General features: G+C 46.3%; 1 protein-coding gene across 3 annotated transcripts in view; it reads left to right on the top strand.

Annotated features, from left to right (window-relative positions):
- runx3 (RUNX family transcription factor 3) overlaps positions 1-5,000 on the top strand; it is a 40,363-nt gene that overhangs the window by 26,502 nt on the left and 8,861 nt on the right. The window lies entirely within an intron of this gene.

Here is a 5,000-nt window from a genome sequence, read left to right as displayed (position 1 = left end):
CCTGGGTGCTGAAGCTGGCCTCCACACACCGCACACTACAGCCTCAGGAATGTAACAGCCGCCCGCTACCTTGGCAATCACGTCACTCTCAGACTGGTCGAATGTGCGGGGGCGGGAGGAGGGTTGCTGAGACTTAGACTGAGGTGGTGCGATGGAGGGGAGGGGGTTGTTTCATGCATATGTGTGTGTGTGTGTCTGTGTGTGTGTGTGTGTGTGTGTGTGTGTGTGTGTGTGTGTGTGTATGCGTGGGTGATGGTTGGAGTGAGGATGAGTGTTCCCTCTCCGTAATATGTCAGAGCCTCTTTAACAGGATGCCATGTCTGGAAGCATACAGACTAAACACACACACACACACACACACACACACACTCTCTCTCTCTCTCTCTCTCTCTCTCTATGCCCTCCTCACCCACCCACTCTTCAGTTCTCATGCGAGCTAATGAATCTCATTACCTTTGTATCAGTATGTTGCTGTGTACAGGAGCTTGTTTGGGAGCGCTGGGCCGTGTGTGGGTGGAACTCTATCAGTGTGTATCACCAGTGTTTGGCCTTGTGCTTAGCTTAGCCAGCGCTGAGTCACCAGTATGGGCCTATCTAACAGCTGACTGCGGAGAACACAGGGTCTTTTTGCCCTGCTCCTCCATGTCCTTACTTACTGTTGATATTGATTTTGTGCCCTCGCACGGCCTGTGCCGAGGACAGAACATGTCAGCCATTTTAGAAACACCGCCGACCGGTTACGCTGAAAATAAACACAGCGGCGCTTCAACACAATACATCCACTGTGATGATAATTTTCTGATGGGTTAGAGTTTGGCATGAGCTCTGTAGGTTAGCTGCCAATAAAAAGCCCCCTGCAGCTAAGCTTATACTGGGAGCTTTAAGTTCCTGAGAGCTGACTTGAATACGGAGAGCGGAGAGGTGTACAGACTTGGTCCGCACAGCAGACGAAGAGTAGCTCTTTGCTCTGCGCTTGTCTGCCTCGCACAGGATTAGGGCGGGAATTAGAGCGTCACAGACTTGTCAGGCTTCAAAGGGCTGCAACACACACATGTACAGTACATACACGATGAGCAGACACAACATATTAACATCAGTCGGAGCTGTCAGAGACGGGGAAGGCCTCAGAGCTTCACGTTACAGCAGCCAGTGACTGGAGGCCGTCTATAAGAAGTGTGTGTGTGTGTGTGTGTGTGTGTGAGTGAGACAGACGAGGGGAAGGGCTGTAAAAACCACACACCTTAATCTGTGGTATTACCGTCATGACGGCATACCGCAGGGCAAGAGTGGTAAAATAATTAAATAACAGAGCAGAGGGCCGACTCATCTATCTGTTAGAGTGTCTGAGCAGCACACTGAGAACGTATATGCCGCGGCACACATCACACGGAGCGCTCCTGTATGTGTAGGAATCACGCAGCAGACAACAACACCACAGTATTACAAGCGAAGCTCAAACAAAAATAGACTTGTTGTAATAAATCCCATTTAGAGACACAGGGATGTGTTTACATATCAACAGCGCACACTGCTCTGCTTTTGGCAGCCCTGCCAGACGCTGTTGTATTTTGCAGATACTTTAAATCCCGGGGCCTGTTTGTTTGAGAATTGCCGGGTGATGGATTTGCCCATCAACACTTTATAATTAAATGGATTCCCGCCTCGCCGTTACAAAAGATGTTTTCCATTATCCGGGGCTGGAGTCTTGCGCTTCTCCCCCTTGAAGACAGCTAAATAAGAAAATACAGTGTCATCTCCTCCTAAAGCCTCCTTGCTTCATATTGTTGTCTGAGCAATGAAATACTGTCTCAGTTTTCTTGTCAACAGGACGTGTCTCCAGACATCTGCTCAATGCTACCCTAGATTCTTAAATCACACACAGACGATTGCACAATAAGCACATTGAAAATACAAAACATACACACTCACACACACACACACACACACACACACACACACACACACACACACACACACACACACACACACACACACACACACACACACACACACACACACACATACATACAGACAATTGTGTGCTAGTGTTGCAAGTTCTCCTCTAGTGCCCCAGACAGACAGGGTAATTAAGAGCTCATTACAGTGCATGCAGTGACAGGATTCCTGTGCGCTGGCAGACGCTGCATTCACAGCTTGTTTTTGTTCTTCTGTGGCCACAGGTAAGCCTGCTAGACATGTGGAATGATTCTCAGCAAGGGTGGAGGGTGTGTGTGTGTGTGTGTGTGTGTGTGTGTGTGTGTGTGTGTGTGTGTGTGTGTTTGGTTGAAAATGCGTGGTTCAACTAGTGCAGTCAAGCAAATCTGACACTCAGACAATCAAGTACTAAATTGTTATTCTGATTTTCAAAACCTCAAGTGAGGCAGCCTACATGTGTATACTATATGTGTCTGTGGGTGGCAGGTTTTCTTTTTTCTTCCTCTGATACAGAATGTAGTTCATCCTTTAACATCTAACTGTGACATTGCATTTATAATATAGACACAGTTCTTTCCACTCTCAAGAAAAGCAAACCGATGATCGTAAATTATTTGATTTTCCTCAAAGTGGAAAACAGATTCCAGTTTTACCTTGTTCCATTTTAAATGCAGACAAAACTCAACAAGCCCCTGGCACAGCCTGTAACAGACAGCCGAGACGAAAGCGGCTCTTTTAACTTAAATGTGTTTTAACAGTGAGAGAGGGAAGGGGAAAAAAAGAAATACAATTTAATCATCCTGGCACTTTTGAGGTGGTATCATTTAACATGTTATTTGTTCCAACACCTGTGTGTTCCTCTCTGAAGATGAATATCAGATACTAGCATAACGTTCCGCCATCAAGTCGAGTGCTCGATGCTTTGATGAGGGCCCAAAAGTGTGTGTGTGTGCGCCTGTCTGTCTGAATGTGTGATCCATGTGGCGATGTTATTAAAAAATGTCAGTAGAATCCTGCAGAAATAATATATTTCACATTTTATTTTTGAAATGTACTCAGCGTTTATCCTGGAAGTTCTATTTTAAAAAAAGCAAACCTTTTTTATTGATGACACATCCGCAAATGTTAGTACCTCTGGATTCCTCCTGCAGCACTGGTACACATCTGCTGCAGCTGTGCTTTGGTCCTCTCGTCCAGTATGTTCAGGCTGTGGCCTCTGGACTGGACTTTACTTTGAGAAAGTCCTGTTTGATGGAGGACCAGCCCAATGTAGCTGTGCCCCTCCCGCTTCGTCCACAGTGACCACACTGTTTACACCACATAAACAAGCTTGCCGGCCCCCCCCAGGTTCGAGGCGGCACTCTGCTACTGCCGCAGCAGAGAAGCTCACACTAATTCACACATCCAGCATGACATGATCAGCCAATTAGAAGCAAGAGCAAGACAGGAAATTAGCACCGTCAGGTAGCTGTGGTGTGGACTTTAGAGTATAGCCGCCACGCTAGTTGGGTTTCATGCTGATTTCTGCCAAACCCAAGCAGGAAGCTGGCCCTCTGAGGCCAATACAACCAATACAAGCAGGAATCTGGAGCAGTTCTTTAGACACTATGTTTTACTTCTGCACTCCATTATTTACATAATATGTCAATGGCCGCCACAGAGTTTATTTGTTATGGTGCCTGAAAGCTTCACTTGTGGTTACTCTCTTTTTGTGACCCTGAGATGAATAATTCAAACTGAAAAAGTTTTTGTTCTTCAACAAAAAAAAAAATCTTTTGAAGCCGCTTCCTTGGTAAGAAAAAAGAAAGAAAAGAAAAGGAGAAGTGAGAGCAAGTTGTTTTTTACCAGACTCAACTGTTTGTGTAAGTTATAATTTCACATCAGAGTCAGGCTGAGTTTTACATTTCAGCAATTACAGAAACTACATGTGTGCCATGAACAGTCTCTATTGAGTCTGGGGAGAGGAGAGGGGTGGGAGGACGACGAGCTCTCAAAGAGAACATAGGATTTTTCAGCCCATGTGTTTGTTTTTGCTCACGTTATAAGTGAGGGCTCAAAAGACATATCAAATGTCCCGCATAGCTGAGCCAAGGCCGTGTTCCTCCCCTCTCTAACACGCTCTCTTTCTCTCTCCTTCCCTCGCTGGCGTCTTTCTTTCTCTCTTGCTTGCTCTCTCACATTCTCTCCCCGTTGCGACGCCTAAGGCCTAAGCGAAACAGGAAGCCAGCACAAGGACCTGCATTCACTGTGTCTCAATGACACGCTTCATTACGGTGGGCGCATTACATGTCTGAGAGGCGTTGCTGGATCCGGAGTCACGAGGATAGACGCCATTTTGGCTCAAACATCTTTCTCAGCCAGTCCTTTCATCTACGCATGCACTTCAAAAGCAGTGTATGTATTTATTTGTGTCCTCCCCAAAACTACACTAGCACCACCCCAAAGCTACTTATTAGTGACTCAGTCGCCGCTTGGTCCTATTCCAGCCCCCGCCCTCCCCACTCCTCAGCTCCGCCCAGGGGGCTGGTCCTCTTATTAACAGGGGTAATCTGTGCCTCTGGCATTGACGTTGTCTGCTGGCCAATCAAAATATTTGAAGGAAATGTTTATTTTCTTGAGCGAATCGCACCAGCTGCTTGCAAGCGTTTCTGAATAAGACCATTTATGTGTAAGAATTTGCCATTGTGAGGTATAATGCAGGACCTCTCTGTGACTGAGTGCTGATTTGGGCCTTTGCAGAGGAAGTGGAGGAGCTCCAGGGGAAGCACAGATCTTACACATGCTGAGCCCAGTGCGGCTATAGGTGAACAAGCCCAGCAGCGGCGCTACACCCCCCTGCTTCTGGCATCCTACTCAGTCCTAATTGCCACTACAGGAGGTTAGGAGTTTACTATATTGCGGTATCTCAACAGCGAAGACTCATAGTGATACCACATGGCTGACTGCTGCCGTCATTAAAAGCAGAACTCCATGAGAAAAAATGTGGTTATATAATATGCAAGTTTAGGTCTTAAATATCGATGTACATTTGAGGAAAAAGATTTTAACGATATGTAATTCTGTTC

Source organism: Cottoperca gobio, chromosome 22 (genome assembly GCF_900634415.1).
Source record: "Cottoperca gobio chromosome 22, fCotGob3.1, whole genome shotgun sequence".
Taxonomy (NCBI): Eukaryota; Metazoa; Chordata; class Actinopteri; order Perciformes; family Bovichtidae; genus Cottoperca; species Cottoperca gobio.
The sequence above is the reverse complement of the archived record's forward strand: the minus strand, read 5'-3'. Positions and strand labels throughout refer to the sequence as shown.